The sequence below is a fragment of the Chiloscyllium plagiosum genome, unplaced genomic scaffold (assembly GCF_037043375.1).
Source record: "Chiloscyllium plagiosum isolate Xiang-an unplaced genomic scaffold, Cpla_swu_hap1 HiC_scaffold_14, whole genome shotgun sequence".
Taxonomy (NCBI): domain Eukaryota; kingdom Metazoa; phylum Chordata; class Chondrichthyes; order Orectolobiformes; family Hemiscylliidae; genus Chiloscyllium; species Chiloscyllium plagiosum.
The window spans coordinates 118,958,261-118,985,243 of NW_028270152.1; the positions used below are offsets into that span (position 1 = coordinate 118,958,261).

A 26,983-nucleotide genomic window follows, 5' to 3' on the forward strand; every position below is an offset into this window, starting at 1 on the left:
ACAAAGAAGGAATTTCACCAGAGCTGCAACTGCCTCACTTCTCCACTCGCCCTCCCCGTTTACATTTTCCTGCTCGTCAGTGATTTAAAGAAAACCAAATGGATGCGATGTCATTCTGTAGCCTCTCTGTCGATTCCTCCGTTTCAGTTCCAACATGACTTAGATCTCGGGGCGGACCTTAATACTAGCGACGCTATGAATGCGCAAGTCGAAAGGTTCCTCTGCGAGTGCAATTTCTTTCATTGCTGTTGCTGATTGAATGAGCCACTAACGTGCGAATTGCTCCAAAACATGATTCAGGATATCTGGTGCCAATTCTCGCACGTTGAATCACGATTGACAGCTTCCAAATGAGGTCTTTCTGAGACGACCTTGGGGGACATTTGACAGACAGACAAGTTCAGGAATTCGTGGTGCGCTGTGACACCAGAGCATCTGCTTCTTTCCTGTCTTTGAACCGAGCCGCCTGCGCAAGGAAGGCAAATGCGGTACTGCTTTTCGTGGAAGGATCTGAAGGCGGTAACTACACTCTCCAACAGAATGGCATATGATCAGAACCAGGTTGGAGAAAAACTTAACAACGCTTTGCACTGTAATTAAATGGAACTGCATTACATTTCACGACCAGAGCAGATTTGTTCAAGTAAATTCGAAGGCAGGTTTGCAGATGGGAAAGCATGCAAGAAAGCTCAGCTCTTGTCCATGTAAAAGGCTGCAGTTGAAGAACAAAGCAGTTTCTGCCCAGTTTCGAACTGGGGACCTTTCGCGTGTGAGGCGAACGTGATGACCACTACACTACAGAAACAAGCCGGAATCGGCAGTGCTGCGACTCAGTGGCGTCCAACACTGAAAGTTGAATCCGTTCTACGTTTCACCTTTTTGTTTCCAATAGCTCGTTGTTGTCCAGCGTAATTGACATCTTGAAAACGTAAAAAAAAAGACACGTTAAATTGATGACAAAATATAGACAAAGCTGTCGTCGATGTTTGTACCGTAGGGCGAGGTGGAATAGGCTGGGACGACTTTCCCTGCAGCGTAACAGCTGCGACATGACCTTATGGAAGGGTGGTTAACTGAGTTTTACCCAAGTTGGTGTGAGTTGAAAACTCGAGAGCATAGCTTTAAGGTGAGTGGGCTGAAAGTGACAAAGGACCTGAGGCACATTTCCCACAAAGAAGGTTGTGCGTGGTTGGAATGATCTACCAGAGGAAGTGGAGGAGGCTATTACACTCAGAAAATTGCAAAGGTAATCGGGTGAGTTTCTGGATATGATGCGTTTAGAGGGATTGGGGCCAAATGCTGGGGAACGGGACTTGTTTAATTTTGGCGATGTGGTGAGCATGGACGAGGTCCACCGAAGTATCTTTTTCCACGATGTACCCCAATTACGTCATGTTGCTTCCACCGGCTTTAAAGGATTACTTTTTAGCCGAGTTTGCCATCGCAGTCTGTGGCACAAACATTTAGTCTGTTCGACTGCTCACGGGAAAGGTAGTATTGTGAAACACTGCAGAAACGAACGACTTCCTTACTTTAGCTCCGACTGACCATACTCTGCGAAATTTTCCCAGATCATCTGCTGAGAATTTTTGCTGCTGGAAGTTACCTCAGAAACCCTGTTAAATCGAAATGTATTGAGCGAATCGCAAAACAGAAAGCATTTAACAAGGAACACAAACAAACTGGCATACCTCATGCATTTTCAGACACAGAGATGCATGAATGCTAAATGTGATACAGTCCGAGGGCATGAGTCATAAAGTAATCTCACAACTAACAACAGGGCATTTCCAAACGACTCTTTCAAACATACTGCAGCCTTAGTGCACCACCACTTTCCAGACAATGCTGAAAAGAGAGAAAGAAAGAACATAATAAGAATTGGCAGTAAAAAGTGAATTTCACCAATCACAGTCTCGATTAGATTACCTTTCCCTTCCGATGTTTCCAGGACGGAAATGGGAGAAATTCAATTATGTATGACATCGAAATTCATTGGAACGATTTTCCCATTAGCTAGAAACCCAAATAACAACGAGTAGAGTCACCGTAGGACTTCGTTTCACAACAGCGATGAAATAACAGTCTCCATTCGGTTCCAGTAAAAAGCTCAACTTGCCTGGGATGGCAGAACTGTTTGCGATTTTCCGAGCGGGAGGCGAACACGATCATGACAGTAGAGACATTTTGAAATATTTGGCAGTATCCCACACCACAGTTAGTTTTGTTTTACTTTTGTTTTCAACATCAATATACAGTGGGCACCGAAACAGCATTTTAACAATGCTGCAGCGTTGGAGCTGATCAGCAGAAATGGCAGTGGTGGGATTCGAACCCGCGCCCCTTTCGAGACTGGAACCTGGATCCAGCGCCTTAGACCGCTCGGCCACACTACCAGCCGGCCACGCCCCCTCATTTTGTTGTATTTCCAATTGTGCTCCTGCATAACAACAGATGCAAAGTCACATGATAAGGGTTCCATGATTCCTCTCGGACTCGCACAGCTGCTGGGATGTCCTCTCGGACTCGCACAGCTACAATGTCAATTTCGCAGCAGATATTGATAGCCCATCAATCCAGACAAAAATCAATGGTAAACTGAGTCTATCTTCTCAGACTCTTTTCAGCTACAAATGTATCTGTGAGTGCTTGAGAATATGGGTTCGCTTATGATTTGGTCAAATAACCATGAGCTGCTTGACATTACTGCAATTTCGAATCTCGCTTTGCTAAATGATTTCACCCATTGCTCGAAACAGGACGACTTTCACGTTTACACGGAACACGAAACACACCGGACTACAGGGATAATGCACAAACCTGAGCAGGCCGTAATCCACATCATACCGTGCAGCATAGTTTCAGTCACTGTGTCTGGTTTTTTTTTTTCAGAATAAGATTCCCAAAGAATGTTCTCCACCCTAAAACCAGAGGTAACATTACAATCCGAGAACGACAGATCACATTGTGAGAATGCTCTGACCTCGGAGACAGTTCTAGAAGCCACTTTCCTTGCCTTTTACCTTAACCGTGCAATGTGCTGCAGAGATGTTCACACCTGGACATGAGCCACATGGATACCAACTGCGTTGGAAATCTATGTGGGAATCGACGACAAGCGACTCAATAAATTTTGTAAAATTCCATGGTGCTTTTTAGAAATGCAGTTTCTGTTCACCTCAATCAAAACGGCAGTTTCTGAACATATTAACAGAAGTCAAAAGCTAATTACCTCACCCCACCCTCACTCCGGAAGAGGTGCTAACTGCCCTTGAGTGCTTTTTGTTCTCGATGTGAAGAGCTTTCACGCCTGAGTCACCTACACGTCTCTGGTTGCTGAGTGAATCACAAAGAAGGAATTTCACCAGAGCTGCAACTGCCTCACTTCTCCACTCGCCCTCCCCGTTTACATTTTCCTGCTCGTCAGTGATTTAAAGAAAACCAAATGGATGCGATGTCATTCTGTAGCCTCTCTGTCGATTCCTCCGTTTCAGTTCCAACATGACTTAGATCTCGGGGCGGACCTTAATACTAGCGACGCTATGAATGCGCAAGTCGAAAGGTTCCTCTGCGAGTGCAATTTCTTTCATTGCTGTTGCTGATTGAATGAGCCACTAACGTGCGAATTGCTCCAAAACATGATTCAGGATATCTGGTGCCAATTCTCGCACGTTGAATCACGATTGACAGCTTCCAAATGAGGTCTTTCTGAGACGACCTTGGGGGACATTTGACAGACAGACAAGTTCAGGAATTCGTGGTGCGCTGTGACACCAGAGCATCTGCTTCTTTCCTGTCTTTGAACCGAGCCGCCTGCGCAAGGAAGGCAAATGCGGTACTGCTTTTCGTGGAAGGATCTGAAGGCGGTAACTACACTCTCCAACAGAATGGCATATGATCAGAACCAGGTTGGAGAAAAACTTAACAACGCTTTGCACTGTAATTAAATGGAACTGCATTACATTTCACGACCAGAGCAGATTTGTTCAAGTAAATTCGAAGGCAGGTTTGCAGATGGGAAAGCATGCAAGAAAGCTCAGCTCTTGTCCATGTAAAAGGCTGCAGTTGAAGAACAAAGCAGTTTCTGCCCAGTTTCGAACTGGGGACCTTTCGCGTGTGAGGCGAACGTGATGACCACTACACTACAGAAACAAGCCGGAATCGGCAGTGCTGCGACTCAGTGGCGTCCAACACTGAAAGTTGAATCCGTTCTACGTTTCACCTTTTTGTTTCCAATAGCTCGTTGTTGTCCAGCGTAATTGACATCTTGAAAACGTAAAAAAAAAGACACGTTAAATTGATGACAAAATATAGACAAAGCTGTCGTCGATGTTTGTACCGTAGGGCGAGGTGGAATAGGCTGGGACGACTTTCCCTGCAGCGTAACAGCTGCGACATGACCTTATGGAAGGGTGGTTAACTGAGTTTTACCCAAGTTGGTGTGAGTTGAAAACTCGAGAGCATAGCTTTAAGGTGAGTGGGCTGAAAGTGACAAAGGACTTGAGGCACATTTCCCACAAAGAAGGTTGTGCGTGGTTGGAATGATCTACCAGAGGAAGTGGAGGAGGCTATTACACTCAGAAAATTGCAAAGGTAATCGGGTGAGTTTCTGGATATGATGCGTTTAGAGGGATTGGGGCCAAATGCTGGGGAACGGGACTTGTTTAATTTTGGCGATGTGGTGAGCATGGACGAGGTCCACCGAAGTATCTTTTTCCACGATGTACCCCAATTACGTCATGTTGCTTCCACCGGCTTTAAAGGATTACTTTTTAGCCGAGTTTGCCATCGCAGTCTGTGGCACAAACATTTAGTCTGTTCGACTGCTCACGGGAAAGGTAGTATTGTGAAACACTGCAGAAACGAACGACTTCCTTACTTTAGCTCCGACTGACCATACTCTGCGAAATTTTCCCAGATCATCTGCTGAGAATTTTTGCTGCTGGAAGTTACCTCAGAAACCCTGTTAAATCGAAATGTATTGAGCGAATCGCAAAACAGAAAGCATTTAACACGGAACACAAACAAACTGGCATACCTCATGCATTTTCAGACACAGAGATGCATGAATGCTAAATGTGATACAGTCCGAGGGCATGAGTCATAAAGTAATCTCACAACTAACAACAGGGCATTTCCAAACGACTCTTTCAAACATACTGCAGCCTTAGTGCACCACCACTTTCCAGACAATGCTGAAAAGAGAGAAAGAAAGAACATAATAAGAATTGGCAGTAAAAAGTGAATTTCACCAATCACAGTCTCGATTAGATTACCTTTCCCTTCCGATGTTTCCAGGACGGAAATGGGAGAAATTCAATTATGTATGACATCGAAATTCATTGGAACGATTTTCCCATTAGCTAGAAACCCAAATAACAACGAGTAGAGTCACCGTAGGACTTCGTTTCACAACAGCGATGAAATAACAGTCTCCATTCGGTTCCAGTAAAAAGCTCAACTTGCCTGGGATGGCAGAACTGTTTGCGATTTTCCGAGCGGGAGGCGAACACGATCATGACAGTAGAGACATTTTGAAATATTTGGCAGTATCCCACACCACAGTTAGTTCCCTGGGAAGCAAACCCATTTTACTTTTGTTTTCAACATCAATATACAGTGGGCACCGAAACAGCATTTTAACAATGCTGCAGCGTTGGAGCTGATCAGCAGAAATGGCAGTGGTGGGATTCGAACCCGCGCCCCTTTCGAGACTGGAACCTGGATCCAGCGCCTTAGACCGCTCGGCCACACTACCAGCCGGCCACGCCCCCTCATTTTGTTGTATTTCCAATTGTGCTCCTGCATAACAACAGATGCAAAGTCACATGATAAGGGTTCCATGATTCCTCTCGGACTCGCACAGCTGCTGGGATGTCCTCTCGGACTCGCACAGCTACAATGTCAATTTCGCAGCAGATATTGATAGCCCATCAATCCAGACAAAAATCAATGGTAAACTGAGTCTATCTTCTCAGACTCTTTTCAGCTACAAATGTATCTGTGAGTGCTTGAGAATATGGGTTCGCTTATGATTTGGTCAAATAACCATGAGCTGCTTGACATTACTGCAATTTCGAATCTCGCTTTGCTAAATGATTTCACCCATTGCTCGAAACAGGACGACTTTCACGTTTACACGGAACACGAAACACACCGGACTACAGGGATAATGCACAAACCTGAGCAGGCCGTAATCCACATCATACCGTGCAGCATAGTTTCAGTCACTGTGTCTGGTTTTTTTTTTTCAGAATAAGATTCCCAAAGAATGTTCTCCACCCTAAAACCAGAGGTAACATTACAATCCGAGAACGACAGATCACATTGTGAGAATGCTCTGACCTCGGAGACAGTTCTAGAAGCCACTTTCCTTGCCTTTTACCTTAACCGTGCAATGTGCTGCAGAGATGTTCACACCTGGACATGAGCCACATGGATACCAACTGCGTTGGAAATCTATGTGGGAATCGACGACAAGCGACTCAATAAATTTTGTAAAATTCCATGGTGCTTTTTAGAAATGCAGTTTCTGTTCACCTCAATCAAAACGGCAGTTTCTGAACATATTAACAGAAGTCAAAAGCTAATTACCTCACCCCACCCTCACTCCGGAAGAGGTGCTAACTGCCCTTGAGTGCTTTTTGTTCTCGATGTGAAGAGCTTTCACGCCTGAGTCACCTACACGTCTCTGGTTGCTGAGTGAATCACAAAGAAGGAATTTCACCAGAGCTGCAACTGCCTCACTTCTCCACTCGCCCTCCCCGTTTACATTTTCCTGCTCGTCAGTGATTTAAAGAAAACCAAATGGATGCGATGTCATTCTGTAGCCTCTCTGTCGATTCCTCCGTTTCAGTTCCAACATGACTTAGATCTCGGGGCGGACCTTAATACTAGCGACGCTATGAATGCGCAAGTCGAAAGGTTCCTCTGCGAGTGCAATTTCTTTCATTGCTGTTGCTGATTGAATGAGCCACTAACGTGCGAATTGCTCCAAAACATGATTCAGGATATCTGGTGCCAATTCTCGCACGTTGAATCACGATTGACAGCTTCCAAATGAGGTCTTTCTGAGACGACCTTGGGGGACATTTGACAGACAGACAAGTTCAGGAATTCGTGGTGCGCTGTGACACCAGAGCATCTGCTTCTTTCCTGTCTTTGAACCGAGCCGCCTGCGCAAGGAAGGCAAATGCGGTACTGCTTTTCGTGGAAGGATCTGAAGGCGGTAACTACACTCTCCAACAGAATGGCATATGATCAGAACCAGGTTGGAGAAAAACTTAACAACGCTTTGCACTGTAATTAAATGGAACTGCATTACATTTCACGACCAGAGCAGATTTGTTCAAGTAAATTCGAAGGCAGGTTTGCAGATGGGAAAGCATGCAAGAAAGCTCAGCTCTTGTCCATGTAAAAGGCTGCAGTTGAAGAACAAAGCAGTTTCTGCCCAGTTTCGAACTGGGGACCTTTCGCGTGTGAGGCGAACGTGATGACCACTACACTACAGAAACAAGCCGGAATCGGCAGTGCTGCGACTCAGTGGCGTCCAACACTGAAAGTTGAATCCGTTCTACGTTTCACCTTTTTGTTTCCAATAGCTCGTTGTTGTCCAGCGTAATTGACATCTTGAAAACGTAAAAAAAAAGACACGTTAAATTGATGACAAAATATAGACAAAGCTGTCGTCGATGTTTGTACCGTAGGGCGAGGTGGAATAGGCTGGGACGACTTTCCCTGCAGCGTAACAGCTGCGACATGACCTTATGGAAGGGTGGTTAACTGAGTTTTACCCAAGTTGGTGTGAGTTGAAAACTCGAGAGCATAGCTTTAAGGTGAGTGGGCTGAAAGTGACAAAGGACTTGAGGCACATTTCCCACAAAGAAGGTTGTGCGTGGTTGGAATGATCTACCAGAGGAAGTGGAGGAGGCTATTACACTCAGAAAATTGCAAAGGTAATCGGGTGAGTTTCTGGATATGATGCGTTTAGAGGGATTGGGGCCAAATGCTGGGGAACGGGACTTGTTTAATTTTGGCGATGTGGTGAGCATGGACGAGGTCCACCGAAGTATCTTTTTCCACGATGTACCCCAATTACGTCATGTTGCTTCCACCGGCTTTAAAGGATTACTTTTTAGCCGAGTTTGCCATCGCAGTCTGTGGCACAAACATTTAGTCTGTTCGACTGCTCACGGGAAAGGTAGTATTGTGAAACACTGCAGAAACGAACGACTTCCTTACTTTAGCTCCGACTGACCATACTCTGCGAAATTTTCCCAGATCATCTGCTGAGAATTTTTGCTGCTGGAAGTTACCTCAGAAACCCTGTTAAATCGAAATGTATTGAGCGAATCGCAAAACAGAAAGCATTTAACACGGAACACAAACAAACTGGCATACCTCATGCATTTTCAGACACAGAGATGCATGAATGCTAAATGTGATACAGTCCGAGGGCATGAGTCATAAAGTAATCTCACAACTAACAACAGGGCATTTCCAAACGACTCTTTCAAACATACTGCAGCCTTAGTGCACCACCACTTTCCAGACAATGCTGAAAAGAGAGAAAGAAAGAACATAATAAGAATTGGCAGTAAAAAGTGAATTTCACCAATCACAGTCTCGATTAGATTACCTTTCCCTTCCGATGTTTCCAGGACGGAAATGGGAGAAATTCAATTATGTATGACATCGAAATTCATTGGAACGATTTTCCCATTAGCTAGAAACCCAAATAACAACGAGTAGAGTCACCGTAGGACTTCGTTTCACAACAGCGATGAAATAACAGTCTCCATTCGGTTCCAGTAAAAAGCTCAACTTGCCTGGGATGGCAGAACTGTTTGCGATTTTCCGAGCGGGAGGCGAACACGATCATGACAGTAGAGACATTTTGAAATATTTGGCAGTATCCCACACCACAGTTAGTTCCCTGGGAAGCAAACCCATTTTACTTTTGTTTTCAACATCAATATACAGTGGGCACCGAAACAGCATTTTAACAATGCTGCAGCGTTGGAGCTGATCAGCAGAAATGGCAGTGGTGGGATTCGAACCCGCGCCCCTTTCGAGACTGGAACCTGGATCCAGCGCCTTAGACCGCTCGGCCACACTACCAGCCGGCCACGCCCCCTCATTTTGTTGTATTTCCAATTGTGCTCCTGCATAACAACAGATGCAAAGTCACATGATAAGGGTTCCATGATTCCTCTCGGACTCGCACAGCTGCTGGGATGTCCTCTCGGACTCGCACAGCTACAATGTCAATTTCGCAGCAGATATTGATAGCCCATCAATCCAGACAAAAATCAATGGTAAACTGAGTCTATCTTCTCAGACTCTTTTCAGCTACAAATGTATCTGTGAGTGCTTGAGAATATGGGTTCGCTTATGATTTGGTCAAATAACCATGAGCTGCTTGACATTACTGCAATTTCGAATCTCGCTTTGCTAAATGATTTCACCCATTGCTCGAAACAGGACGACTTTCACGTTTACACGGAACACGAAACACAACGGACTACAGGGATAATGCACAAACCTGAGCAGGCCGTAATCCACATCATACCGTGCAGCATAGTTTCAGTCACTGTGTCTGGTTTTTTTTTTTCAGAATAAGATTCCCAAAGAATGTTCTCCACCCTAAAACCAGAGGTAACATTACAATCCGAGAACGACAGATCACATTGTGAGAATGCTCTGACCTCGGAGACAGTTCTAGAAGCCACTTTCCTTGCCTTTTACCTTAACCGTGCAATGTGCTGCAGAGATGTTCACACCTGGACATGAGCCACATGGATACCAACTGCGTTGGAAATCTATGTGGGAATCGACGACAAGCGACTCAATAAATTTTGTAAAATTCCATGGTGCTTTTTAGAAATGCAGTTTCTGTTCACCTCAATCAAAACGGCAGTTTCTGAACATATTAACAGAAGTCAAAAGCTAATTACCTCACCCCACCCTCACTCCGGAAGAGGTGCTAACTGCCCTTGAGTGCTTTTTGTTCTCGATGTGAAGAGCTTTCACGCCTGAGTCACCTACACGTCTCTGGTTGCTGAGTGAATCACAAAGAAGGAATTTCACCAGAGCTGCAACTGCCTCACTTCTCCACTCGCCCTCCCCGTTTACATTTTCCTGCTCGTCAGTGATTTAAAGAAAACCAAATGGATGCGATGTCATTCTGTAGCCTCTCTGTCGATTCCTCCGTTTCAGTTCCAACATGACTTAGATCTCGGGGCGGACCTTAATACTAGCGACGCTATGAATGCGCAAGTCGAAAGGTTCCTCTGCGAGTGCAATTTCTTTCATTGCTGTTGCTGATTGAATGAGCCACTAACGTGCGAATTGCTCCAAAACATGATTCAGGATATCTGGTGCCAATTCTCGCACGTTGAATCACGATTGACAGCTTCCAAATGAGGTCTTTCTGAGACGACCTTGGGGGACATTTGACAGACAGACAAGTTCAGGAATTCGTGGTGCGCTGTGACACCAGAGCATCTGCTTCTTTCCTGTCTTTGAACCGAGCCGCCTGCGCAAGGAAGGCAAATGCGGTACTGCTTTTCGTGGAAGGATCTGAAGGCGGTAACTACACTCTCCAACAGAATGGCATATGATCAGAACCAGGTTGGAGAAAAACTTAACAACGCTTTGCACTGTAATTAAATGGAACTGCATTACATTTCACGACCAGAGCAGATTTGTTCAAGTAAATTCGAAGGCAGGTTTGCAGATGGGAAAGCATGCAAGAAAGCTCAGCTCTTGTCCATGTAAAAGGCTGCAGTTGAAGAACAAAGCAGTTTCTGCCCAGTTTCGAACTGGGGACCTTTCGCGTGTGAGGCGAACGTGATGACCACTACACTACAGAAACAAGCCGGAATCGGCAGTGCTGCGACTCAGTGGCGTCCAACACTGAAAGTTGAATCCGTTCTACGTTTCACCTTTTTGTTTCCAATAGCTCGTTGTTGTCCAGCGTAATTGACATCTTGAAAACGTAAAAAAAAAGACACGTTAAATTGATGACAAAATATAGACAAAGCTGTCGTCGATGTTTGTACCGTAGGGCGAGGTGGAATAGGCTGGGACGACTTTCCCTGCAGCGTAACAGCTGCGACATGACCTTATGGAAGGGTGGTTAACTGAGTTTTACCCAAGTTGGTGTGAGTTGAAAACTCGAGAGCATAGCTTTAAGGTGAGTGGGCTGAAAGTGACAAAGGACTTGAGGCACATTTCCCACAAAGAAGGTTGTGCGTGGTTGGAATGATCTACCAGAGGAAGTGGAGGAGGCTATTACACTCAGAAAATTGCAAAGGTAATCGGGTGAGTTTCTGGATATGATGCGTTTAGAGGGATTGGGGCCAAATGCTGGGGAACGGGACTTGTTTAATTTTGGCGATGTGGTGAGCATGGACGAGGTCCACCGAAGTATCTTTTTCCACGATGTACCCCAATTACGTCATGTTGCTTCCACCGGCTTTAAAGGATTACTTTTTAGCCGAGTTTGCCATCGCAGTCTGTGGCACAAACATTTAGTCTGTTCGACTGCTCACGGGAAAGGTAGTATTGTGAAACACTGCAGAAACGAACGACTTCCTTACTTTAGCTCCGACTGACCATACTCTGCGAAATTTTCCCAGATCATCTGCTGAGAATTTTTGCTGCTGGAAGTTACCTCAGAAACCCTGTTAAATCGAAATGTATTGAGCGAATCGCAAAACAGAAAGCATTTAACACGGAACACAAACAAACTGGCATACCTCATGCATTTTCAGACACAGAGATGCATGAATGCTAAATGTGATACAGTCCGAGGGCATGAGTCATAAAGTAATCTCACAACTAACAACAGGGCATTTCCAAACGACTCTTTCAAACATACTGCAGCCTTAGTGCACCACCACTTTCCAGACAATGCTGAAAAGAGAGAAAGAAAGAACATAATAAGAATTGGCAGTAAAAAGTGAATTTCACCAATCACAGTCTCGATTAGATTACCTTTCCCTTCCGATGTTTCCAGGACGGAAATGGGAGAAATTCAATTATGTATGACATCGAAATTCATTGGAACGATTTTCCCATTAGCTAGAAACCCAAATAACAACGAGTAGAGTCACCGTAGGACTTCGTTTCACAACAGCGATGAAATAACAGTCTCCATTTGGTTCCAGTAAAAAGCTCAACTTGCATGGGATGGCAGAACTGTTTGCGATTTTCCGAGCGGGAGGCGAACACGATCATGACAGTAGAGACATTTTGAAATATTTGGCAGTATCCCACACCACAGTTAGTTCCCTGGGAAGCAAACCCATTTTACTTTTGTTTTCAACATCAATATACAGTGGGCACCGAAACAGCATTTTAACAATGCTGCAGCGTTGGAGCTGATCAGCAGAAATGGCAGTGGTGGGATTCGAACCCGCGCCCCTTTCGAGACTGGAACCTGGATCCAGCGCCTTAGACCGCTCGGCCACACTACCAGCCGGCCACGCCCCCTCATTTTGTTGTATTTCCAATTGTGCTCCTGCATAACAACAGATGCAAAGTCACATGATAAGGGTTCCATGATTCCTCTCGGACTCGCACAGCTGCTGGGATGTCCTCTCGGACTCGCACAGCTACAATGTCAATTTCGCAGCAGATATTGATAGCCCATCAATCCAGACAAAAATCAATGGTAAACTGAGTCTATCTTCTCAGACTCTTTTCAGCTACAAATGTATCTGTGAGTGCTTGAGAATATGGGTTCGCTTATGATTTGGTCAAATAACCATGAGCTGCTTGACATTACTGCAATTTCGAATCTCGCTTTGCTAAATGATTTCACCCATTGCTCGAAACAGGACGACTTTCACGTTTACACGGAACACGAAACACACCGGACTACAGGGATAATGCACAAACCTGAGCAGGCCGTAATCCACATCATACCGTGCAGCATAGTTTCAGTCACTGTGTCTGGTTTTTTTTTTTCAGAATAAGATTCCCAAAGAATGTTCTCCACCCTAAAACCAGAGGTAACATTACAATCCGAGAACGACAGATCACATTGTGAGAATGCTCTGACCTCGGAGACAGTTCTAGAAGCCACTTTCCTTGCCTTTTACCTTAACCGTGCAATGTGCTGCAGAGATGTTCACACCTGGACATGAGCCACATGGATACCAACTGCGTTGGAAATCTATGTGGGAATCGACGACAAGCGACTCAATAAATTTTGTAAAATTCCATGGTGCTTTTTAGAAATGCAGTTTCTGTTCACCTCAATCAAAACGGCAGTTTCTGAACATATTAACAGAAGTCAAAAGCTAATTACCTCACCCCACCCTCACTCCGGAAGAGGTGCTAACTGCCCTTGAGTGCTTTTTGTTCTCGATGTGAAGAGCTTTCACGCCTGAGTCACCTACACGTCTCTGGTTGCTGAGTGAATCACAAAGAAGGAATTTCACCAGAGCTGCAACTGCCTCACTTCTCCACTCGCCCTCCCCGTTTACATTTTCCTGCTCGTCAGTGATTTAAAGAAAACCAAATGGATGCGATGTCATTCTGTAGCCTCTCTGTCGATTCCTCCGTTTCAGTTCCAACATGACTTAGATCTCGGGGCGGACCTTAATACTAGCGACGCTATGAATGCGCAAGTCGAAAGGTTCCTCTGCGAGTGCAATTTCTTTCATTGCTGTTGCTGATTGAATGAGCCACTAACGTGCGAATTGCTCCAAAACATGATTCAGGATATCTGGTGCCAATTCTCGCACGTTGAATCACGATTGACAGCTTCCAAATGAGGTCTTTCTGAGACGACCTTGGGGGACATTTGACAGACAGACAAGTTCAGGAATTCGTGGTGCGCTGTGACACCAGAGCATCTGCTTCTTTCCTGTCTTTGAACCGAGCCGCCTGCGCAAGGAAGGCAAATGCGGTACTGCTTTTCGTGGAAGGATCTGAAGGCGGTAACTACACTCTCCAACAGAATGGCATATGATCAGAACCAGGTTGGAGAAAAACTTAACAACGCTTTGCACTGTAATTAAATGGAACTGCATTACATTTCACGACCAGAGCAGATTTGTTCAAGTAAATTCGAAGGCAGGTTTGCAGATGGGAAAGCATGCAAGAAAGCTCAACTCTTGTCCATGTAAAAGGCTGCAGTTGAAGAACAAAGCAGTTTCTGCCCAGTTTCGAACTGGGGACCTTTCGCGTGTGAGGCGAACGTGATGACCACTACACTACAGAAACAAGCCGGAATCGGCAGTGCTGCGACTCAGTGGCGTCCAACACTGAAAGTTGAATCCGTTCTACGTTTCACCTTTTTGTTTCCAATAGCTCGTTGTTGTCCAGCGTAATTGACATCTTGAAAACGTAAAAAAAAAGACACGTTAAATTGATGACAAAATATAGACAAAGCTGTCGTCGATGTTTGTACCGTAGGGCGAGGTGGAATAGGCTGGGACGACTTTCCCTGCAGCGTAACAGCTGCGACATGACCTTATGGAAGGGTGGTTAACTGAGTTTTACCCAAGTTGGTGTGAGTTGAAAACTCGAGAGCATAGCTTTAAGGTGAGTGGGCTGAAAGTGACAAAGGACTTGAGGCACATTTCCCACAAAGAAGGTTGTGCGTGGTTGGAATGATCTACCAGAGGAAGTGGAGGAGGCTATTACACTCAGAAAATTGCAAAGGTAATCGGGTGAGTTTCTGGATATGATGCGTTTAGAGGGATTGGGGCCAAATGCTGGGGAACGGGACTTGTTTAATTTTGGCGATGTGGTGAGCATGGACGAGGTCCACCGAAGTATCTTTTTCCACGATGTACCCCAATTACGTCATGTTGCTTCCACCGGCTTTAAAGGATTACTTTTTAGCCGAGTTTGCCATCGCAGTCTGTGGCACAAACATTTAGTCTGTTCGACTGCTCACGGGAAAGGTAGTATTGTGAAACACTGCAGAAACGAACGACTTCCTTACTTTAGCTCCGACTGACCATACTCTGCGAAATTTTCCCAGATCATCTGCTGAGAATTTTTGCTGCTGGAAGTTACCTCAGAAACCCTGTTAAATCGAAATGTATTGAGCGAATCGCAAAACAGAAAGCATTTAACACGGAACACAAACAAACTGGCATACCTCATGCATTTTCAGACACAGAGATGCATGAATGCTAAATGTGATACAGTCCGAGGGCATGAGTCATAAAGTAATCTCACAACTAACAACAGGGCATTTCCAAACGACTCTTTCAAACATACTGCAGCCTTAGTGCACCACCACTTTCCAGACAATGCTGAAAAGAGAGAAAGAAAGAACATAATAAGAATTGGCAGTAAAAAGTGAATTTCACCAATCACAGTCTCGATTAGATTACCTTTCCCTTCCGATGTTTCCAGGACGGAAATGGGAGAAATTCAATTATGTATGACATCGAAATTCATTGGAACGATTTTCCCATTAGCTAGAAACCCAAATAACAACGAGTAGAGTCACCGTAGGACTTCGTTTCACAACAGCGATGAAATAACAGTCTCCATTCGGTTCCAGTAAAAAGCTCAACTTGCCTGGGATGGCAGAACTGTTTGCGATTTTCCGAGCGGGAGGCGAACACGATCATGACAGTAGAGACATTTTGAAATATTTGGCAGTATCCCACACCACAGTTAGTTCCCTGGGAAGCAAACCCATTTTACTTTTGTTTTCAACATCAATATACAGTGGGCACCGAAACAGCATTTTAACAATGCTGCAGCGTTGGAGCTGATCAGCAGAAATGGCAGTGGTGGGATTCGAACCCGCGCCCCTTTCGAGACTGGAACCTGGATCCAGCGCCTTAGACCGCTCGGCCACACTACCAGCCGGCCACGCCCCCTCATTTTGTTGTATTTCCAATTGTGCTCCTGCATAACAACAGATGCAAAGTCACATGATAAGGGTTCCATGATTCCTCTCGGACTCGCACAGCTGCTGGGATGTCCTCTCGGACTCGCACAGCTACAATGTCAATTTCGCAGCAGATATTGATAGCCCATCAATCCAGACAAAAATCAATGGTAAACTGAGTCTATCTTCTCAGACTCTTTTCAGCTACAAATGTATCTGTGAGTGCTTGAGAATATGGGTTCGCTTATGATTTGGTCAAATAACCATGAGCTGCTTGACATTACTGCAATTTCGAATCTCGCTTTGCTAAATGATTTCACCCATTGCTCGAAACAGGACGACTTTCACGTTTACACGGAACACGAAACACACCGGACTACAGGGATAATGCACAAACCTGAGCAGGCCGTAATCCACATCATACCGTGCAGCATAGTTTCAGTCACTGTGTCTGGTTTTTTTTTTCAGAATAAGATTCCCAAAGAATGTTCTCCACCCTAAAACCAGAGGTAACATTACAATCCGAGAACGACAGATCACATTGTGAGAATGCTCTGACCTCGGAGACAGTTCTAGAAGCCACTTTCCTTGCCTTTTACCTTAACCGTGCAATGTGCTGCAGAGATGTTCACACCTGGACATGAGCCACATGGATACCAACTGCGTTGGAAATCTATGTGGGAATCGACGACAAGCGACTCAATAAATTTTGTAAAATTCCATGGTGCTTTTTAGAAATGCAGTTTCTGTTCACCTCAATCAAAACGGCAGTTTCTGAACATATTAACAGAAGTCAAAAGCTAATTACCTCACCCCACCCTCACTCCGGAAGAGGTGCTAACTGCCCTTGAGTGCTTTTTGTTCTCGATGTGAAGAGCTTTCACGCCTGAGTCACCTACACGTCTCTGGTTGCTGAGTGAATCACAAAGAAGGAATTTCACCAGAGCTGCAACTGCCTCACTTCTCCACTCGCCCTCCCCGTTTACATTTTCCTGCTCGTCAGTGATTTAAAGAAAACCAAATGGATGCGATGTCATTCTGTAGCCTCTCTGTCGATTCCTCCGTTTCAGTTCCAACATGACTTAGATCTCGGGGCGGACCTTAATACTAGCGACGCTATGAATGCGCAAGTCGAAAGGTTCCTCTGCGAGTGCAATTTCTTTCATTGCTGTTGCTGATTGAATGAGCCACTAACGTGCGAATTGCTCCAAAACATGATTCAGGATATCTGGTGCCAATTCTCGCACGTTGAATCACGATTGACAGCTTCCAAATGAGGTCTTTCTGAGACGACCTTGGGGGACATTTGACAGACAGACAAGTTCAGGAATTCGTGGTGCGCTGTGACACCAGAGCATCTGCTTCTTTCCTGTCTTTGAACCGAGCCGCCTGCGCAAGGAAGGCAAATGCGGTACTGCTTTTCGTGGAAGGATCTGAAGGCGGTAACTACACTCTCCAACAGAATGGCATATGATCAGAACCAGGTTGGAGAAAAACTTAACAACGCTTTGCACTGTAATTAAATGGAACTGCATTACATTTCACGACCAGAGCAGATTTGTTCAAGTAAATTCGAAGGCAGGTTTGCAGATGGGAAAGCATGCAAGAAAGCTCAGCTCTTGTCCATGTAAAAGGCTGCAGTTGAAGAACAAAGCAGTTTCTGCCCAGTTTCGAACTGGGGACCTTTCGCGTGTGAGGCGAACGTGATGACCACTACACTACAGAAACAAGCCGGAATCGGCAGTGCTGCGACTCAGTGGCGTCCAACACTGAAAGTTGAATCCGTTCTACGTTTCACCTTTTTGTTTCCAATAGCTCGTTGTTGTCCAGCGTAATTGACATCTTGAAAACGTAAAAAAAAAGACACGTTAAATTGATGACAAAATATAGACAAAGCTGTCGTCGATGTTTGTACCGTAGGGCGAGGTGGAATAGGCTGGGACGACTTTCCCTGCAGCGTAACAGCTGCGACATGACCTTATGGAAGGGTGGTTAACTGAGTTTTACCCAAGTTGGTGTGAGTTGAAAACTCGAGAGCATAGCTTTAAGGTGAGTGGGCTGAAAGTGACAAAGGACTTGAGGCACATTTCCCACAAAGAAGGTTGTGCGTGGTTGGAATGATCTACCAGAGGAAGTGGAGGAGGCTATTACACTCAGAAAATTGCAAAGGTAATCGGGTGAGTTTCTGGATATGATGCGTTTAGAGGGATTGGGGCCAAATGCTGGGGAACGGGACTTGTTTAATTTTGGCGATGTGGTGAGCATGGACGAGGTCCACCGAAGTATCTTTTTCCACGATGTACCCCAATTACGTCATGTTGCTTCCACCGGCTTTAAAGGATTACTTTTTAGCCGAGTTTGCCATCGCAGTCTGTGGCACAAACATTTAGTCTGTTCGACTGCTCACGGGAAAGGTAGTATTGTGAAACACTGCAGAAACGAACGACTTCCTTACTTTAGCTCCGACTGACCATACTCTGCGAAATTTTCCCAGATCATCTGCTGAGAATTTTTGCTGCTGGAAGTTACCTCAGAAACCCTGTTAAATCGAAATGTATTGAGCGAATCGCAAAACAGAAAGCATTTAACACGGAACACAAACAAACTGGCATACCTCATGCATTTTCAGACACAGAGATGCATGAATGCTAAATGTGATACAGTCCGAGGGCATGAGTCATAAAGTAATCTCACAACTAACAACAGGGCATTTCCAAACGACTCTTTCAAACATACTGCAGCCTTAGTGCACCACCACTTTCCAGACAATGCTGAAAAGAGAGAAAGAAAGAACATAATAAGAATTGGCAGTAAAAAGTGAATTTCACCAATCACAGTCTCGATTAGATTACCTTTCCCTTCCGATGTTTCCAGGACGGAAATGGGAGAAATTCAATTATGTATGACATCGAAATTCATTGGAACGATTTTCCCATTAGCTAGAAACCCAAATAACAACGAGTAGAGTCACCGTAGGACTTCGTTTCACAACAGCGATGAAATAACAGTCTCCATTCGGTTCCAGTAAAAAGCTCAACTTGCCTGGGATGGCAGAACTGTTTGCGATTTTCCGAGCGGGAGGCGAACACGATCATGACAGTAGAGACATTTTGAAATATTTGGCAGTATCCCACACCACAGTTAGTTCCCTGGGAAGCAAACCCATTTTACTTTTGTTTTCAACATCAATATACAGTGGGCACCGAAACAGCATTTTAACAATGCTGCAGCGTTGGAGCTGATCAGCAGAAATGGCAGTGGTGGGATTCGAACCCGCGCCCCTTTCGAGACTGGAACCTGGATCCAGCGCCTTAGACCGCTCGGCCACACTACCAGCCGGCCACGCCCCCTCATTTTGTTGTATTTCCAATTGTGCTCCTGCATAACAACAGATGCAAAGTCACATGATAAGGGTTCCATGATTCCTCTCGGACTCGCACAGCTGCTGGGATGTCCTCTCGGACTCGCACAGCTACAATGTCAATTTCGCAGCAGATATTGATAGCCCATCAATCCAGACAAAAATCAATGGTAAACTGAGTCTATCTTCTCAGACTCTTTTCAGCTACAAATGTATCTGTGAGTGCTTGAGAATATGGGTTCGCTTATGATTTGGTCAAATAACCATGAGCTGCTTGACATTACTGCAATTTCGAATCTCGCTTTGCTAAATGATTTCACCCATTGCTCGAAACAGGACGACTTTCACGTTTACACGGAACACGAAACACACCGGACTACAGGGATAATGCACAAACCTGAGCAGGCCGTAATCCACATCATACCGTGCAGCATAGTTTCAGTCACTGTGTCTGGTTTTTTTTTTTCAGAATAAGATTCCCAAAGAATGTTCTCCACCCTAAAACCAGAGGTAACATTACAATCCGAGAACGACAGATCACATTGTGAGAATGCTCTGACCTCGGAGACAGTTCTAGAAGCCACTTTCCTTGCCTTTTACCTTAACCGTGCAATGTGCTGCAGAGATGTTCACACCTGGACATGAGCCACATGGATACCAACTGCGTTGGAAATCTATGTGGGAATCGACGACAAGCGACTCAATAAATTTTGTAAAATTCCATGGTGCTTTTTAGAAATGCAGTTTCTGTTCACCTCAATCAAAACGGCAGTTTCTGAACATATTAACAGAAGTCAAAAGCTAATTACCTCACCCCACCCTCACTCCGGAAGAGGTGCTAACTGCCCTTGAGTGCTTTTTGTTCTCGATGTGAAGAGCTTTCACGCCTGAGTCACCTACACGTCTCTGGTTGCTGAGTGAATCACAAAGAAGGAATTTCACCAGAGCTGCAACTGCCTCACTTCTCCACTCGCCCTCCCCGTTTACATTTTCCTGCTCGTCAGTGATTTAAAGAAAACCAAATGGATGCGATGTCATTCTGTAGCCTCTCTGTCGATTCCTCCGTTTCAGTTCCAACATGACTTAGATCTCGGGGCGGACCTTAATACTAGCGACGCTATGAATGCGCAAGTCGAAAGGTTCCTCTGCGAGTGCAATTTCTTTCATTGCTGTTGCTGATTGAATGAGCCACTAACGTGCGAATTGCTCCAAAACATGATTCAGGATATCTGGTGCCAATTCTCGCACGTTGAATCACGATTGACAGCTTCCAAATGAGGTCTTTCTGAGACGACCTTGGGGGACATTTGACAGACAGACAAGTTCAGGAATTCGTGGTGCGCTGTGACACCAGAGCATCTGCTTCTTTCCTGTCTTTGAACCGAGCCGCCTGCGCAAGGAAGGCAAATGCGGTACTGCTTTTCGTGGAAGGATCTGAAGGCGGTAACTACACTCTCCAACAGAATGGCATATGATCAGAACCAGGTTGGAGAAAAACTTAACAACGCTTTGCACTGTAATTAAATGGAACTGCATTACATTTCACGACCAGAGCAGATTTGTTCAAGTAAATTCGAAGGCAGGTTTGCAGATGGGAAAGCATGCAAGAAAGCTCAGCTCTTGTCCATGTAAAAGGCTGCAGTTGAAGAACAAAGCAGTTTCTGCCCAGTTTCGAACTGGGGACCTTTCGCGTGTGAGGCGAACGTGATGACCACTACACTACAGAAACAAGCCGGAATCGGCAGTGCTGCGACTCAGTGGCGTCCAACACTGAAAGTTGAATCCGTTCTACGTTTCACCTTTTTGTTTCCAATAGCTCGTTGTTGTCCAGCGTAATTGACATCTTGAAAACGTAAAAAAAAAGACACGTTAAATTGATGACAAAATATAGACAAAGCTGTCGTCGATGTTTGTACCGTAGGGCGAGGTGGAATAGGCTGGGACGACTTTCCCTGCAGCGTAACAGCTGCGACATGACCTTATGGAAGGGTGGTTAACTGAGTTTTACCCAAGTTGGTGTGAGTTGAAAACTCGAGAGCATAGCTTTAAGGTGAGTGGGCTGAAAGTGACAAAGGACTTGAGGCACATTTCCCACAAAGAAGGTTGTGCGTGGTTGGAATGATCTACCAGAGGAAGTGGAGGAGGCTATTACACTCAGAAAATTGCAAAGGTAATCGGGTGAGTTTCTGGATATGATGCGTTTAGAGGGATTGGGGCCAAATGCTGGGGAACGGGACTTGTTTAATTTTGGCGATGTGGTGAGCATGGACGAGGTCCACCGAAGTATCTTTTTCCACGATGTACCCCAATTACGTCATGTTGCTTCCACCGGCTTTAAAGGATTACTTTTTAGCCGAGTTTGCCATCGCAGTCTGTGGCACAAACATTTAGTCTGTTCGACTGCTCACGGGAAAGGTAGTATTGTGAAACACTGCAGAAACGAACGACTTCCTTACTTTAGCTCCGACTGACCATACTCTGCGAAATTTTCCCAGATCATCTGCTGAGAATTTTTGCTGCTGGAAGTTACCTCAGAAACCCTGTTAAATCGAAATGTATTGAGCGAATCGCAAAACAGAAAGCATTTAACACGGAACACAAACAAACTGGCATACCTCATGCATTTTCAGACACAGAGATGCATGAATGCTAAATGTGATACAGTCCGAGGGCATGAGTCATAAAGTAATCTCACAACTAACAACAGGGCATTTCCAAACGACTCTTTCAAACATACTGCAGCCTTAGTGCACCACCACTTTCCAGACAATGCTGAAAAGAGAGAAAGAAAGAACATAATAAGAATTGGCAGTAAAAAGTGAATTTCACCAATCACAGTCTCGATTAGATTACCTTTCCCTTCCGATGTTTCCAGGACGGAAATGGGAGAAATTCAATTATGTATGACATCGAAATTCATTGGAACGATTTTCCCATTAGCTAGAAACCCAAATAACAACGAGTAGAGTCACCGTAGGACTTCGTTTCACAACAGCGATGAAATAACAGTCTCCATTCGGTTCCAGTAAAAAGCTCAACTTGCCTGGGATGGCAGAACTGTTTGCGATTTTCCGAGCGGGAGGCGAACACGATCATGACAGTAGAGACATTTTGAAATATTTGGCAGTATCCCACACCACAGTTAGTTCCCTGGGAAGCAAACCCATTTTACTTTTGTTTTCAACATCAATATACAGTGGGCACCGAAACAGCATTTTAACAATGCTGCAGCGTTGGAGCTGATCAGCAGAAATGGCAGTGGTGGGATTCGAACCCGCGCCCCTTTCGAGACTGGAACCTGGATCCAGCGCCTTAGACCGCTCGGCCACACTACCAGCCGGCCACGCCCCCTCATTTTGTTGTATTTCCAATTGTGCTCCTGCATAACAACAGATGCAAAGTCACATGATAAGGGTTCCATGATTCCTCTCGGACTCGCACAGCTGCTGGGATGTCCTCTCGGACTCGCACAGCTACAATGTCAATTTCGCAGCAGATATTGATAGCCCATCAATCCAGACAAAAATCAATGGTAAACTGAGTCTATCTTCTCAGACTCTTTTCAGCTACAAATGTATCTGTGAGTGCTTGAGAATATGGGTTCGCTTATGATTTGGTCAAATAACCATGAGCTGCTTGACATTACTGCAATTTCGAATCTCGCTTTGCTAAATGATTTCACCCATTGCTCGAAACAGGACGACTTTCACGTTTACACGGAACACGAAACACAACGGACTACAGGGATAATGCACAAACCTGAGCAGGCCGTAATCCACATCATACCGTGCAGCATAGTTTCAGTCACTGTGTCTGGTTTTTTTTTTTCAGAATAAGATTCCCAAAGAATGTTCTCCACCCTAAAACCAGAGGTAACATTACAATCCGAGAACGACAGATCACATTGTGAGAATGCTCTGACCTCGGAGACAGTTCTAGAAGCCACTTTCCTTGCCTTTTACCTTAACCGTGCAATGTGCTGCAGAGATGTTCACACCTGGACATGAGCCACATGGATACCAACTGCGTTGGAAATCTATGTGGGAATCGACGACAAGCGACTCAATAAATTTTGTAAAATTCCATGGTGCTTTTTAGAAATGCAGTTTCTGTTCACCTCAATCAAAACGGCAGTTTCTGAACATATTAACAGAAGTCAAAAGCTAATTACCTCACCCCACCCTCACTCCGGAAGAGGTGCTAACTGCCCTTGAGTGCTTTTTGTTCTCGATGTGAAGAGCTTTCACGCCTGAGTCACCTACACGTCTCTGGTTGCTGAGTGAATCACAAAGAAGGAATTTCACCAGAGCTGCAACTGCCTCACTTCTCCACTCGCCCTCCCCGTTTACATTTTCCTGCTCGTCAGTGATTTAAAGAAAACCAAATGGATGCGATGTCATTCTGTAGCCTCTCTGTCGATTCCTCCGTTTCAGTTCCAACATGACTTAGATCTCGGGGCGGACCTTAATACTAGCGACGCTATGAATGCGCAAGTCGAAAGGTTCCTCTGCGAGTGCAATTTCTTTCATTGCTGTTGCTGATTGAATGAGCCACTAACGTGCGAATTGCTCCAAAACATGATTCAGGATATCTGGTGCCAATTCTCGCACGTTGAATCACGATTGACAGCTTCCAAATGAGGTCTTTCTGAGACGACCTTGGGGGACATTTGACAGACAGACAAGTTCAGGAATTCGTGGTGCGCTGTGACACCAGAGCATCTGCTTCTTTCCTGTCTTTGAACCGAGCCGCCTGCGCAAGGAAGGCAAATGCGGTACTGCTTTTCGTGGAAGGATCTGAAGGCGGTAACTACACTCTCCAACAGAATGGCATATGATCAGAACCAGGTTGGAGAAAAACTTAACAACGCTTTGCACTGTAATTAAATGGAACTGCATTACATTTCACGACCAGAGCAGATTTGTTCAAGTAAATTCGAAGGCAGGTTTGCAGATGGGAAAGCATGCAAGAAAGCTCAGCTCTTGTCCATGTAAAAGGCTGCAGTTGAAGAACAAAGCAGTTTCTGCCCAGTTTCGAACTGGGGACCTTTCGCGTGTGAGGCGAACGTGATGACCACTACACTACAGAAACAAGCCGGAATCGGCAGTGCTGCGACTCAGTGGCGTCCAACACTGAAAGTTGAATCCGTTCTACGTTTCACCTTTTTGTTTCCAATAGCTCGTTGTTGTCCAGCGTAATTGACATCTTGAAAACGTAAAAAAAAAGACACGTTAAATTGATGACAAAATATAGACAAAGCTGTCGTCGATGTTTGTACCGTAGGGCGAGGTGGAATAGGCTGGGACGACTTTCCCTGCAGCGTAACAGCTGCGACATGACCTTATGGAAGGGTGGTTAACTGAGTTTTACCCAAGTTGGTGTGAGTTGAAAACTCGAGAGCATAGCTTTAAGGTGAGTGGGCTGAAAGTGACAAAGGACTTGAGGCACATTTCCCACAAAGAAGGTTGTGCGTGGTTGGAATGATCTACCAGAGGAAGTGGAGGAGGCTATTACACTCAGAAAATTGCAAAGGTAATCGGGTGAGTTTCTGGATATGATGCGTTTAGAGGGATTGGGGCCAAATGCTGGGGAACGGGACTTGTTTAATTTTGGCGATGTGGTGAGCATGGACGAGGTCCACCGAAGTATCTTTTTCCACGATGTACCCCAATTACGTCATGTTGCTTCCACCGGCTTTAAAGGATTACTTTTTAGCCGAGTTTGCCATCGCAGTCTGTGGCACAAACATTTAGTCTGTTCGACTGCTCACGGGAAAGGTAGTATTGTGAAACACTGCAGAAACGAACGACTTCCTTACTTTAGCTCCGACTGACCATACTCTGCGAAATTTTCCCAGATCATCTGCTGAGAATTTTTGCTGCTGGAAGTTACCTCAGAAACCCTGTTAAATCGAAATGTATTGAGCGAATCGCAAAACAGAAAGCATTTAACACGGAACACAAACAAACTGGCATACCTCATGCATTTTCAGACACAGAGATGCATGAATGCTAAATGTGATACAGTCCGAGGGCATGAGTCATAAAGTAATCTCACAACTAACAACAGGGCATTTCCAAACGACTCTTTCAAACATACTGCAGCCTTAGTGCACCACCACTTTCCAGACAATGCTGAAAAGAGAGAAAGAAAGAACATAATAAGAATTGGCAGTAAAAAGTGAATTTCACCAATCACAGTCTCGATTAGATTACCTTTCCCTTCCGATGTTTCCAGGACGGAAATGGGAGAAATTCAATTATGTATGACATCGAAATTCATTGGAACGATTTTCCCATTAGCTAGAAACCCAAATAACAACGAGTAGAGTCACCGTAGGACTTCGTTTCACAACAGCGATGAAATAACAGTCTCCATTTGGTTCCAGTAAAAAGCTCAACTTGCATGGGATGGCAGAACTGTTTGCGATTTTCCGAGCGGGAGGCGAACACGATCATGACAGTAGAGACATTTTGAAATATTTGGCAGTATCCCACACCACAGTTAGTTCCCTGGGAAGCAAACCCATTTTACTTTTGTTTTCAACATCAATATACAGTGGGCACCGAAACAGCATTTTAACAATGCTGCAGCGTTGGAGCTGATCAGCAGAAATGGCAGTGGTGGGATTCGAACCCGCGCCCCTTTCGAGACTGGAACCTGGATCCAGCGCCTTAGACCGCTCGGCCACACTACCAGCCGGCCACGCCCCCTCATTTTGTTGTATTTCCAATTGTGCTCCTGCATAACAACAGATGCAAAGTCACATGATAAGGGTTCCATGATTCCTCTCGGACTCGCACAGCTGCTGGGATGTCCTCTCGGACTCGCACAGCTACAATGTCAATTTCGCAGCAGATATTGATAGCCCATCAATCCAGACAAAAATCAATGGTAAACTGAGTCTATCTTCTCAGACTCTTTTCAGCTACAAATGTATCTGTGAGTGCTTGAGAATATGGGTTCGCTTATGATTTGGTCAAATAACCATGAGCTGCTTGACATTACTGCAATTTCGAATCTCGCTTTGCTAAATGATTTCACCCATTGCTCGAAACAGGACGACTTTCACGTTTACACGGAACACGAAACACACCGGACTACAGGGATAATGCACAAACCTGAGCAGGCCGTAATCCACATCATACCGTGCAGCATAGTTTCAGTCACTGTGTCTGGTTTTTTTTTTTCAGAATAAGATTCCCAAAGAATGTTCTCCACCCTAAAACCAGAGGTAACATTACAATCCGAGAACGACAGATCACATTGTGAGAATGCTCTGACCTCGGAGACAGTTCTAGAAGCCACTTTCCTTGCCTTTTACCTTAACCGTGCAATGTGCTGCAGAGATGTTCACACCTGGACATGAGCCACATGGATACCAACTGCGTTGGAAATCTATGTGGGAATCGACGACAAGCGACTCAATAAATTTTGTAAAATTCCATGGTGCTTTTTAGAAATGCAGTTTCTGTTCACCTCAATCAAAACGGCAGTTTCTGAACATATTAACAGAAGTCAAAAGCTAATTACCTCACCCCACCCTCACTCCGGAAGAGGTGCTAACTGCCCTTGAGTGCTTTTTGTTCTCGATGTGAAGAGCTTTCACGCCTGAGTCACCTACACGTCTCTGGTTGCTGAGTGAATCACAAAGAAGGAATTTCACCAGAGCTGCAACTGCCTCACTTCTCCACTCGCCCTCCCCGTTTACATTTTCCTGCTCGTCAGTGATTTAAAGAAAACCAAATGGA

At 45.0% G+C, this 26,983-nt stretch overlaps 8 non-coding genes across 8 annotated transcripts; all 8 read right to left on the reverse strand.

Annotated features, from left to right (window-relative positions):
* Nucleotides 1–732: 732 nt before the first annotated feature.
* On the reverse strand, nucleotides 733–805 carry trnav-cac (transfer RNA valine (anticodon CAC)). Its single transcript has one exon. It is a non-coding gene; the product is annotated as a tRNA-Val (tRNA).
* Nucleotides 806–4,079: 3,274 nt separating this feature from the next.
* On the reverse strand, nucleotides 4,080–4,152 carry trnav-cac (transfer RNA valine (anticodon CAC)). Its single transcript has one exon. It is a non-coding gene; the product is annotated as a tRNA-Val (tRNA).
* Nucleotides 4,153–7,441: 3,289 nt separating this feature from the next.
* trnav-cac (transfer RNA valine (anticodon CAC)) lies at nucleotides 7,442–7,514 on the reverse strand. Its single transcript has one exon. It is a non-coding gene; the product is annotated as a tRNA-Val (tRNA).
* Nucleotides 7,515–10,803: 3,289 nt separating this feature from the next.
* trnav-cac (transfer RNA valine (anticodon CAC)) lies at nucleotides 10,804–10,876 on the reverse strand. Its single transcript has one exon. It is a non-coding gene; the product is annotated as a tRNA-Val (tRNA).
* Nucleotides 10,877–14,165: 3,289 nt separating this feature from the next.
* On the reverse strand, nucleotides 14,166–14,238 carry trnav-cac (transfer RNA valine (anticodon CAC)). Its single transcript has one exon. It is a non-coding gene; the product is annotated as a tRNA-Val (tRNA).
* Nucleotides 14,239–17,526: 3,288 nt separating this feature from the next.
* Nucleotides 17,527–17,599, reverse strand: trnav-cac (transfer RNA valine (anticodon CAC)). The gene has a single exon. It is a non-coding gene; the product is annotated as a tRNA-Val (tRNA).
* Nucleotides 17,600–20,888: 3,289 nt separating this feature from the next.
* Nucleotides 20,889–20,961, reverse strand: trnav-cac (transfer RNA valine (anticodon CAC)). Its single transcript has one exon. It is a non-coding gene; the product is annotated as a tRNA-Val (tRNA).
* Nucleotides 20,962–24,250: 3,289 nt separating this feature from the next.
* On the reverse strand, nucleotides 24,251–24,323 carry trnav-cac (transfer RNA valine (anticodon CAC)). The gene has a single exon. It is a non-coding gene; the product is annotated as a tRNA-Val (tRNA).
* Between the last annotated feature and the right edge of the window lie 2,660 nt (nucleotides 24,324–26,983).